This window comes from Giraffa tippelskirchi, chromosome 3 (genome assembly GCF_054371585.1).
Source record: "Giraffa tippelskirchi isolate mGirTip1 chromosome 3, T2T-mGirTip1v1.2.pri, whole genome shotgun sequence".
Lineage (NCBI taxonomy): Eukaryota > Metazoa > Chordata > Mammalia > Artiodactyla > Giraffidae > Giraffa > Giraffa tippelskirchi.
The window spans coordinates 83,871,871-83,884,466 of NC_137277.1; the positions used below are offsets into that span (position 1 = coordinate 83,871,871).

At 38.2% G+C, this 12,596-nt stretch overlaps 1 pseudogene; it reads left to right on the plus strand.

Annotated features, from left to right (window-relative positions):
• The first annotated feature begins 10,327 nt into the window (after positions 1-10,327).
• LOC145541454 (ubiquitin-like protein 5 pseudogene) lies at positions 10,328-10,525 on the plus strand (annotated as a pseudogene).
• The last annotated feature ends 2,071 nt before the right edge of the window (positions 10,526-12,596 follow it).

Sequence of the window (12,596 nt, forward strand, 5' to 3'; positions counted from 1 at the left end):
GTTCCCCAAACCCTTGCCTCTTAAGTAAAGTTTAAGCTTACTCTCATCTCCTCCTAGACCCCACACTGTTGAGGGTCCAGGACAACCACTAGAAAATTATATGGTCTATGACATTTGGAAACCTCTTAGAAGGATGTCTCCAAAGTACAGACTTCAGGAATCGAATTAGTATAATAAGTCAACTTTATCCATGTAGAGATGGCAGATTTTAACCCACAATTTCCTTGGCCTCCTTTCTTCCCAGATCTTGGTCTTTCCCCCACAAGCAAGGTTATTTTACTTCATACATCAAGGGGTATTCCTCTAAACACACCAACCCCTTTGCTAGAACATGACTGAAGACATCGCTCGACATCTCAGACGCCCCTGGGGCTTCCTACTCAGGTTTGGTTTCCTGTCTGATTGGTATTCCTTCTGCAGTTAACTGACTGCACACAATCAATAGTCTACATTTCCCAGGCTCTTTGGGATAACTCCAGCTCCCCCAAAACTCTGAGCAGTGGCTTTGTCCAGATGAATAATAATATCTTAGCCATTTAAGTAATTAAGATAAATATCTTAACCATAAATGATATGTATACAATGCATACCTGTATAATATTATAACAAATGTAATATTAAATCAAATGTCTTAACCATTTAATAATATCAATAATGTGAGTAATATCTTAACCATTTCATACCAATATTGTAGATAAATCCTAACCATTTAATATAAATACAATTTATATAAATCATAAATAATATCTTAACAATTTATACCAATATTATTCATGTGAAAGGGACTCTGCACAAATTCGTACAGACTGAAGGTAGAATAGTGGTTGCTGGGGGTTGCATGAGGAGACAGGAGGAGTTATTGTTTAATGGGTACAGAGTTCGGGATGATGAAAAAGTTCTGCAGATGGACAGTGGTGACAGTTGCACAGCAATGTGAATGTGCTTAATGATTCTGAACTGTGTGAGTCAGTCAGTTCAGTCGCTTAGTCGTGTCCAACTCTTTGAGACCCCATAGACTGCAGCTTTCCAGGCCTCCTTGTCCATCGTCAATTCCCAGAGTTTACTAAAACTCATGTCCATTGAGTTGGTGAGACCATCCAACCATCTCCTCATCTGTCATCCCCTTCTCCTCCTGCCTTCAATCTTTCCTAGCATCAGGGTCTTTTTTAGTGAGTCAATTCTTCACATCAGGTGGCCAAAGTATTGTAGCTTCAGCTTCAGCATCAGTCCTTCCAATGAATATTTAGGACTGATTTCCTTTAGGATGGACTGGTTGGATCTCCTTGCAGTCCAAGGGACTCTCAAGAGTCTTCTCCAACACCACAGTTCAAAAGCATCGATTCTTCGGAGCTCAGCTTTCTTTATGATCCAACTCTCACATCCATACGTGACTACTGGAAAAACCAGAGCTTTGACTAGATGGACCTTTGTTGGCAAAGTAATGTCTCTGCTTTTTAATATGCTGTCTAGGTTTGTCATAACTTTTCTTCCAAGGAGCAAATGTCTTTTAATTTCATGGCTGCGGTCACCATCTACAGTGATTTTGGAGCCCCCCAAAATAAAGTCTGACACTGTTTCCACTGTTTCCCCATCTATTTGCCATGAAGTGATGGGACCAGATGCCATGATCTTTGTTTTCTGAATGTTGAGTTTTAAGCCAACTTTTTCATTCTCCTCTTTCACTTTCCTCAAGAGGCTCTTTAGTTCTTCTTCACTTCTGCCATAAGTGTGGTGTCATCGGCATATCTGAGATTATTGACATCTCTCCCGGCTATCTTGATTCCAGCTTGTGCTTCATACAGCCCAGCATTTCTCATGACGTACTCTGCATATAAGTTAAATAAGCAGGGTGACAATATACAGCCTTGAGGTACTCCTTTTCCTATTTGGAACCAGTCTGTTTTTCCATGTCCAGTTCTAACTGTTGCTTCCTGACCTGTATACAGATTTCTCAGGAGGCAGGTCAGGTGGTCTGGTATTAGTGGGTAGCTGTTCCCTTATGGCAGAAAGTGAAGAGGAACTAAAAAGCCTCTTGATGAAAGTGAAAGAGGAGAGTGAAAAAATTGGCTTAAAGCTCAACATTCAGAAAAGTAAGATCATGGCATCTGGTCCCATCACTTCATGGGAAATAGATGGGGAAACAGTGGAAACAGTGGCTGACTTTATTTTTTGGGCCTCCAAAATCACTGCAGATGGTGATTGCAGCCATGAAATTAAAAGACATTTACTCCTTAGAAGGAAAGTTATGACCAACCTAGATAGCACATTAAAAAGCAGAGACATTACTTTGCCAACAAAGTTCCATCTAGTCAAGGCTATGGTTTTTCCAGTGGTCATGTATGGATGTGAGAGTTGGACTGTGAAGAAAGCTGAGCTCCGAAGAATTAATGCTTTTAAACTGTTGTGTTGCAGAAGACTCTTGAGAGTCTCTTCGATTGCAAGGAGATCCAACCAGTCTGTCCTAAAGGAAATCAGTCCTGGGTGTTCATTGCAAGGACTGATGTTGAAGCTGAAACTCCAATACTTTGGCCACCTCATGCGAAGAGTTGGCTCATTGGAAAAGACCCTGATGCTAGGGAGGATTGGGAGCAGAAGGAGAAGGGGACGACAGAGGATGAGATGGATGGATGGCATCACCAACTCGATGGACATGAGTTTGGGTAAACTCTGGGAGTTGGTGATGGACAGGGAGGTCTGGCGTGCTGTGATTCATGGGGTTGCAAAGAGTTGGACACGACTGAGTGACTGAACTGAACTGAACCGTTCCCTTCTCCAGGGGATCTTCCCAACCCAGGGATCAAACCCAGGTCTCCCACATTGTAGGCAGATTCTTTAGCAGCTGAGCCATCAGGGAAGCCCTCTGAACTGTGTACTTAAAAATTATTACAGTGGTAAATTTTATATTATGTATATCTTACCACATTTTTTCAAAAAGGACTCTGGAAACTAATATTTTTCTCTCACATCACTCCTAGTTTGTTACTTTGGTTGGAAGGGGACAGATATTCACTCGAATTCCCACAATTATGGCTGTTTATTGTAAGACTCAGGATGGAGCCAGAATCTCATGACAGTCAAGGAACAAGGATCAGGGTGAATCAGAAACTGCACTGTGAAAGAGAGCTGTGACTCTTCCCTCTAGTGCTCCATCTCCACAGGGCTCAGCCCTCTCCCTCTCCCTATTTCTCCTCACACTTCTTGCTACTCAGCCCACAAAAGACTGGATTTCTCTTCTCCATCTTTTCTGCTTCTCATAGGTTCCTCTTAATTATTGTCTTGGGCTTCCTTGATGGCTCAGATGGTGAAGAATCTGCCTGCAATGCAGGAGACCCAGACTCGATCCCTAGGTCAGAAAGATTTCCTGGAGAAGGAAATGGCAACCCACTCCAGTATTCTTGCCTGGAAAATCCCATGAACAGAGGAGCCTGGCAGGCTACAGTCCATGAGGTTGCAATGAGTCAGTCATGACAGCACTAATACACTAATTATTGTCTCAGCCTTTTTACGGCTTAGCTTCCTCATACCTGGCTTTGCTCTTGGCCTCTATTGTGCATTGTACCCCCCTCTCTACTTTCATACCAGCTCCTACTGTTACCCACCTCATGTTCTGTTTCCCAGATCAGATTTCCACAAGTGAGTCTATGATTGGTCCAGCTTGCAGTAGTGCTTTTTGAACCAGGTCACCCTATAAGGTGCTCTCCAGTCAATATTTTGGCTCCCTCTAGTAATAATCTAATATAATCAGCCATATATAGGAAAGGAAGATTTATATAGTATAGAACATCGCCACTCCATCTCCTCTTTAGCAGAGACAGTAGCTATAAGTGACACTGTGACATCCACGTCCAGTACAACCTCATTTCCCATATCTTCACTCCTTATGCTGTGGATGATAATCCCTTCCCAGGCAGCCATGGCAATGGGTCAGTGACACATCTGGGTCAATGACATCTTTGACATCAGTAAATTTCAGGAATATCTCTACTATCAGATGGAGCTAAAGACCAGATCCCTGACTTGTTAGCTAGAAGCCCTCCTTGCTTTAGGGATCACCAGAGAGCATGTCTCAGGTGAGAACACATAACCAATTTGAAACACTTAGCTTGATTTTAGGACATGTTTTTACCCCCTGCTGGTTAATTATTAGGTTCCTATTGTTGGCATAACATAAATCCGAAAACTCTTTTGGACAAATATATCATTTTTAATCAGCAAATTATTTTTAGTTCTTGGTTTTGGTCATTAAGTTCTAATAATGGCCCATAGCAAATGTAGTAAGTATTAATGTTTTAAATAGCACATAATAATAATTTCTTGTGCAGGCAACATGCTAAGGAAAATATTCCTCACAGTTGGAGATACGGGAAGCGCTTCCTTGAGACATCGGATGCGGCTGTCTGAATCCTATAGGGCAGCCTGAGCTCATCAGCTGGCTCAACTGCAGCTCTGCAAGGCTTACAGCTTCTAGACAGGAGAACAAGCAGAAAAGCTGCATTGTGGGTGCCCCCAAGTGGGTACATTTTGATGTGCACGCTGAGGATTTTTCTGGCCAGTAACTCTAGCATTAGGTCATGTCTGTGGAACGTTTTTAAAGATGGAAAAAAGCTATATTTTGTATATGTTTTTCAGCATGCACCTCTTATAACCTAGTATTTACTGAAATAATATTTAATACTTTAGGTTATCACAGATCATTTCTTTTCTAGCTAATATCTTATGGGAAAGGTTGCAAGTTATTCAGCCATATAACAGTATGGAAGTGAAGATGATGGACTTTAATGTCAGACACAACTTGACTTTGAACACTCAGTCCCTTATTATTTGTATGACCTTGGGCAAGCTACTTAATTCCCCTAATCATAATTGTCTCATTTTAAAAATGAGATTCAGGAGTATTTGAAAGAGTATTTATCTTATAGGTCATGTTTTGTAATATGGACAGTGTCTGACACGTTAGAAGTGCTCAGTAAATATTATTTTTGTTTGTAAACAAAAATAGTTATGTATGTATTTAAAACAATATTTGCATATATATATATATATATGCAAAATAAAGGGAGAAGGCAATGGCACCCCACTCCAGTACTCTTGCCTGGAAAATTCCACGGATGGAGGAGCCTGATAGACTACAGTCCATGGGGTCACTAAGAGTCGGACACGACAGAGTGACTTCACTTTCACTTTTCCCTTTCATGCACTGGAGAAGGAAATGGCAACCCACTCCAGTATTCTTGCCTGCAGAATCCCAGGGATGGCGGAGCCTGGTGGGCTGCTGTCTATGGGGTCGCACAGAGTTGGATACAACTGAAGTGACTTAGCAGCAGCAGCAAAATAAAGTGTATTTATTGAGATATGTCAAGGAGCTCCCCAGTACCTTTTTAATAAATTCCTTTCCTGGTCAGTCAGCCATAGGCAATTTCTGTAATTTATGACTGAGAACTGAGCAATGTATATGGTTATGGCAAGATAAAATGAATGAAGTTGACTTGGTTCCTCAAAAATGTCAATGTCATGACAGTCCAAGAAAGGCTAAGGAAATGTTCTAGATAATAACAGATTAAAAGACACAGTGACTAAATACAATAAGTGACTTTGGACTGGGTCCTGTATGAGAGGGGAAAAATTTCCATAAAGGACCTTATTGGGACAACTGATGAAACTGAAGCATAGGTTGTAGGTTGAATAAAAATATTTTGTTAATGATAAATTTTCTGAATTGATTGCTGTGATTATGTAAGAAAAGCTTCTTGTTCTTAGGAAATATGCAGAGAAATGTTAAGGGACATGATGTGTGCAACCTACTCTCAAATTATTTAGAAAAAATAAAAATATAACATCTGTGTACATATATAGATAGATATAGAGAGATATTTTTGTATAAAGACAATACCATACATACACCATACGTGTGTACAAACAAAAGGAATAAGAGAGAATATGAAAAAGTGTAGAAAGTGATAAAATTGGTGTCCGGGTAAAGGGTTAACAGTACTTCTCTGTACTCTTTTTGCAATTTTTCTTTAATACTTAAAATTTAAAAATTTAGGCTATTTTTTTTTGCATAAAAGATTTTAAAGATAATGAAGTCGTTTCCTCCCAAAATATGAGCTACCTATCCAGTATTTTGAGACAAACCCACAAAATTATTGCAAATTATTTGGCAAACAAAGTATGCTGTATGTTAAAGGGATATCTTACACTCTGAAGAACCCTAGAACATGTTAACTGATTCCTTTCAAAATTGAGAAATAAAGCATAAGTGTTGTTATAAATAGGAAAAGTTATGAGCTGTAAGAGCTTGAAGAGACCTTAGAGAACACCTGGAAACAAGCTTTTTTCAAATAAAGAAATCACCCAAATTTCCTTAAAGATATATCACCCACTCTAAATAATTCTTATACTCATTTCCTGATAGTTTAAAATTACCTATGATTCATTATTCTGAAAGCTGTAATAAAGGGAGAAAATCAACAATTTCTTCTGCCTTTTCTATCCTAACTAATACAAGATAATAAAAATAGTTGACATGGGAAAGTTTTTCCTTGTAGAATAATTCCAGCTAATAAGTGAAGAAGAAATGATTGAAAAAGACCATGGCCATGTTTCAGTCCTAATGAAATAATGGATCTATGAAATAATCATCAATGACCACTAAAACTGTTAAGTAAAAAGCTGATAGAGAGCTTTACAATGAATAAATCAAGCTGAACTCATTGATCAATTTTAGTATCAGAAAAAGACAACCAGCGTTGTGTGCCTCCTAAATGGTACACACAGGAAGTATAAAATATAACCTATAAAAGAGATTTTAAGAAGGAAAAGAAACTGACCAAGCCTCTAGATCTATCTACCAATTTACAGTAAATGCAGAGTTCAAATAAATATGTTCAATGACACCATGAGGATAAATTGGCAAAATCCAGAAGCAGTACATGGCAAAAACTTGAGTTTCTTCAACTAATAAAGTTAAAAGGAGACTGAGGGAGAATCTATAGGTTAAAAGTGACTTAAAAGACATATAACTAATTACAATATGTAGAACTTGTTCAGATTCTTAATTTCAATAAACCAACTGTTTAAGTATCATAAGATAATCAGGGATATCTGAACACTGACTGCATATTTGATGAGATTAATAAATACTGTTAAATATTTTAGATGTAATAATGATATTTTTGTTATGTTTTTCAAGAGAGTCCTTATAGAGATTTATACTTAAACATTCATAATATGAATATTATGACCTCTGTTATTTGTTTCAAAATAACATGCGGCAGAGGAGATAGAAAGGAGAAGGAATAGATGAGAGGGAAAATACAAAAAACAGAACTGACCATGTGTTGATAACTGCTAGCTGGGTGATGGGTGGGAATTTAGTATGCTATTCCATTTGATTTTTGGTATGTTTACATTTTCCCTTATAACATTTTAAACAGTATTTTTAAAAGATTGAAGTCACTTCAGTCGTGTCCGATTCTGTGCGACCCCATAGACAGCAGCCCACCAAGCTCTTCCGTCCCCGGGATTCTCCAGGCAAGAATACTGGAGTGGGTTGTCATTTCCTTCTCCAACGCATGCATGCATGCTAAGTCACTTCAGTCATGTCTGACTCTATGTGACCCTATGGACAGCAGCCCATCAGGCTCCTCTGTCCACAGGATTCTCTAGGCAAGACTACTGGAGTGGGTTGCCATTTCCTTCTCCAGCAGCAGCAGCAGCAGCTGTATTTACTGAAGTTGAAAGATTACTAACACATATTTGTTGAAAAATCGAGGTACAATTTTTGGGGTTGTTCCATTAGTAGAGGATATAATATAAATTTTGTATTGAAATTTATATTAAAACTTATTTCACGGAGAAGGCAATGGCACCCCACTCCAGTACTCTTGCCTGAAAATCCCATGGACGGAGGAGCCTGGTAGGCTACAGTCCATGGGGTGGCTAAAAAAAAAAAAAAAAAAAAAAACTCATTTCAAAAGTGTATGGTTCAATGGCATTAAGTACTTTCACATTTTTGTACAAAATCACCACTATTCATTTCCAGAACTTTTTCAGCATTCCAAAGAGATACTCTGTACCCATTAAACAGCAACTCTCCATTTCCCTCTCCTCAGTCCTGGTAGCCTCTATTCTATTAATATTTTCTATCTCTACAAATTTGCCTCTTCTAAGTACATCATATAGGAGGAATCATACAATATTCATCCTTTTGCATGTGCCTTATTTTTACTGTTTTCTAATTTCATCCATGTTATAGCATGTATCAAATTATTTTGCTGAGATACAATAATTTTTTTCAGTCATAGTTTTTGTTTCTAGTAAAGGGCTCAGGGCCGGGGCAATGGGATGACCCAGAGGGATGGGATGGGGAGGGAGGTGGGTGGGGGGTCCAGGAAGGGGAACACATGTAAACCCATGGCTGATTCATGTCAATGTATGGCAAAAACTATTACAATGTTGTAAAGTAATTAGCCCCCAACTAAAATAAATAAATTTATAAAATAAAATAAAATAAAATAAAAAAAAATCTCAATTTTCTAAAGCCTACTTCTCTTTTTTTTGTAACTGAAGTATAGTTGATTTACAATGTTTCAGGTATACTGCAAAGTGATTCAGTTATATATAAATATATATACATATTCTTTTTCAGATTCTTTTCCATTATAGGTTATTACAAAATATTAAATATAGTTCCCTGTGCTATACAATAGGTACTTGTTGTTTATTTTATATACACTAGTGTGTATTTGTTAATCTCAAATTCCCAATTTACCCATCCCTATATCTTTCCCTGAAGAACTATGGATGGAGGCTTGTAGCATTGTCCAGGAGGCAGTGACCAAAACCATCCCAAAGAAAAAGAAATGCAAGCGGGCAAAACAGTTGTCTAAGGAGGCTTTACAGACTGCTGAGGAAAGAAGAGAGGTGAAAGGCAAGGGAGAAAGGGAAAGATATACCTAACGAATGGAGAGTTCCAGAGAATAGCAGGGAGAGATATGAAGGCCTTCTTAAATGAACAATGCAAAGAAATAGAGGAAAACAATAGAATGGGAAAGACCAGAGATCTCTTCAAGAAAATTGGAGATATCAAGGGAACATTTCATGCAAGGATGGGCGCAATAAAGGACAGAAACTGAGGACCTAATATAAGCAGAAGATATTAAGAAGAGGTGGCAAGAATACACAGAAGAACTGTACAAGAAAGTCTTAATGACCCATATAACCACAATGATGTAGTCACTCACCTAGAGCCAGACATCGTGGAATGTGAATTCAAGTGAGCCTTAGGAAGCATTACTATGAACAAAACTAGTGGATTTGAGCTAGTTCAAATCCTAAAAATGATGCTGTTAGAGTGCTGCACTCAATATATCAGCAAATTTGGAAAACTCAGCAGTGGCCACAGAATTGGAAAATGTCAGTTTTCATTCCAATCCCAAAGAAGGGCAATGCCAAAGAATGTTCAAACTACTGCAGAGTTGCACTCATTTCACATGCTAGCAAGGTTATGCTCAAAATCCTACAAGTTAGGTTTCAGTAGTACATGAACTGAGAACTTCCAGATCTTCAAGCTGGGTTTCAAAGAGACAAATTACCAACATTCATTGGATCATGGAGAAAGCAAGCAATTTCCAGAAAAAAACATCTGCTTCTACTCCATTGACTACGTGAAAGTCTTTGACTCTGTGGATCACAACGGACTGTGGAAAATTCTTAAAGAAATGGGAATACCAGACCACTTTACCTGTCTCCTGAGAAACCTATATGCAGGTCAAGAAGCAACAGTTAGAACCAGACATGGAACAACGGACTGGTTCAAAATTTGGAAAGGAGTACCACAAGGTCGTATGTTGACACCTTGCGTTTCACATGAGTATATCATGTGAAATGCCAGTCTGGATGAATCCCAAGCTTGCTTGTTATTGAAATCAAAATTGCTGGGAAAAATATCAACAACCTTTGATATGCAGATGATACCACTCTAATGGCAGAAAGTGACGAAGAACTAAAGAGCCTCTTGATGAGTGTGAAAGAGGAGAGTGAAAAAGCTAGCTTGAAACCCTGCATTCAAAAAACTAAGATCATGGCATCCAGTCCCATTTCTTCATGGCAAATAGAAGGGGGAAAAGAGGAAACAGTGACAGATTTTACTTTCTTGGGCTCCAGAATTACTGTAGATGGTGCCTGCACCCACAAAATTAAAAGATGCTTCCTCCTTGAAAGGAAAACTATGACAAAACTAGACAGCATATTAAAAAGCAGAGACATTGACTTGAGTGAGGAGGGTGGTGTCAGTCAGTTCTAGGCAATTTAAGCTCCAACCAGGATGATTGAAGTTGTTTGCAATGACCATCTGGGGAAGAAGGTCCGCATTACATGCAATACTGATGACACCATTGGGGACCTTAAGAAGCTGATCACAGCCCAAACTGGTACCCATTGGAACAAGATTGTATTGAAGAAGTGGTACACAATTTTTAAGGACCAGGTTTCTCTGGGGGACTATGACATCCATGATGGATGAACCTTGGAACTTTACCACCAGTAGAGCAGAATTCCTTCTCCCTTCCCTACCCTCTCCTCCCACACTAATATAGATGCTTATTTTTGGAAACTCATGGTAATAAAAACTTAGGGACTGCAAAAAAAAAGAGAGAGACATCACTTTGCCAACACAGGTCCATATAGTCAAAGATACGGTTTTTCTAATAGTCATGTATAGCTGTGAGAGTTGTACCAGAAAGGAGGCTGAGTGCCAAAGAATTGATGCTTTCATACTGTGGTGCTGGAGAAGACTCTTGAGAGTCCCTTGCACTATACAGAGATCAAACCAGTCAATCCTAAAGGAAATCAACCCTGAATATTCATTGAAAGGACTGATGCTGAAGGTGAAGCTTCAATACTGTGGCCACCTGATGTGAAGAGCTGACTCACTGAAAAAGCCCCTGATGCTGGGAAAGATTGAAGACAAAAGGAGAATGGGGTGGCAGAGGATGAGATGGTTTAATAACATCAATGACTCAATGGACATGAATTTGAGCAAACCCCAGGAGATAGTGGAGGACAGAGGAGCCTGGAATGCTGCAGTCCATGGGATTGCAAAGAGTTGGACATGATTTAGCAACAGAAAGGCAATACTCCCTTTCCCCATTTGAGTTTGTTTTCTATGACTCAGTTTCTGTTTTGTACATAAGTTTACTAGTATCACTTTTTTTTTTGGATTCCACATATACATGATATCACATGATACTTGTTTTTCTCTGTCCGACTTGATTTCATTTAGTATGATAATCTCTAGGTTCATCCATGTTGTTGCAAATGGCGATATTTCATCCTTTATTATGACTGAGTAATATTCTGTTGTAATATTCCATTTATGAATGGATAAAGAAGGCATATCTTCTTCATCCATTCATCTGTTGATGGACACTTAGGTTGCTTCCATGTCTTGGCTATTGTAAATAGTGCTGTTATGAACACTAAGGTACATATATCTTTTTGATTTAGAGCTTTCTTCAGAGATATGCCCAGGAGTGGGATTCCTAGATCATAGGTAACTCTATATTCCTTAGTATTTAAGGAAACTTCATAATGTTTCTCATAGTGGCTGCACCAACTTACATTCCCACCAACAGTATAGGAGGGTTCCCTTTTCTCCACACCTTCTCCAGCATACATATCCCATTGTGTGTATATACCATACTTTGCTTATCCATTCATTTGTTGATGGACATTTGTATTATTTCCACCTTTTGGAATATGCTGAATAATGCTGCTATAAACATATGTACAGGTATCTGAGTCCCTGCTTTCAATTATCTTGAGTATATACTTAGAAGTGGAATTGTGGATCATATGGTAATTCTTTATTTAGCTTTTTAGAAGAGACATCACTTTGTCTTCAATAGCAGCTACACCATTTTACATTCCAGTGATCACTGCACCAGGATTCCAGTGTATCTGCATCCTAATCAACAATTGTTATTTTTCATTTTTTTGGATCATATTCTTTCTTATTGGTATGAAATGGTATCTTATTGTGGTTTTGACTTGCATTTCCCTAATGACTAGTGATGTTGTATACCTTTTTATGTGCTTATTGGCCATTTGTATATCTTGTTTGGCAAAACACCTATTGAATTCCTTTTTTCATACATAGATTAGGTTGTTTGAGGGGTATGTTGTTTAGTTGTAGGAGTCCTTTACATATTCTGAATATTAATACCTTATCAGAAATATGACTTTTAATATTTTCTTCCATTATGTGGGTTGTCCTTTCACTCTCTAGATAATGTCTTTTGATGCATACAATTTTTAATTTTGATGAAGCCCAATTTATCTGTCTTTTTCTTTTGTTGCCTGGCTTTTGGTTCATATCCAAGAAATCATCACAAAATCCATTGTCATGGAGATTTTTACTCTACATTTTCTAAGGGTTTTATAGTTTCAGATCTTACATTCAAGTGTTTGATTCATTTTGAGTTAATTTTTGTATATGGTATAAGGTAAGATTTGCAGTATTTCACATGCAAATATCCAATTTTCCCAGCACTATTCATTGAAAATAAGATATAAATTTTTAAGAAAATTAAAAA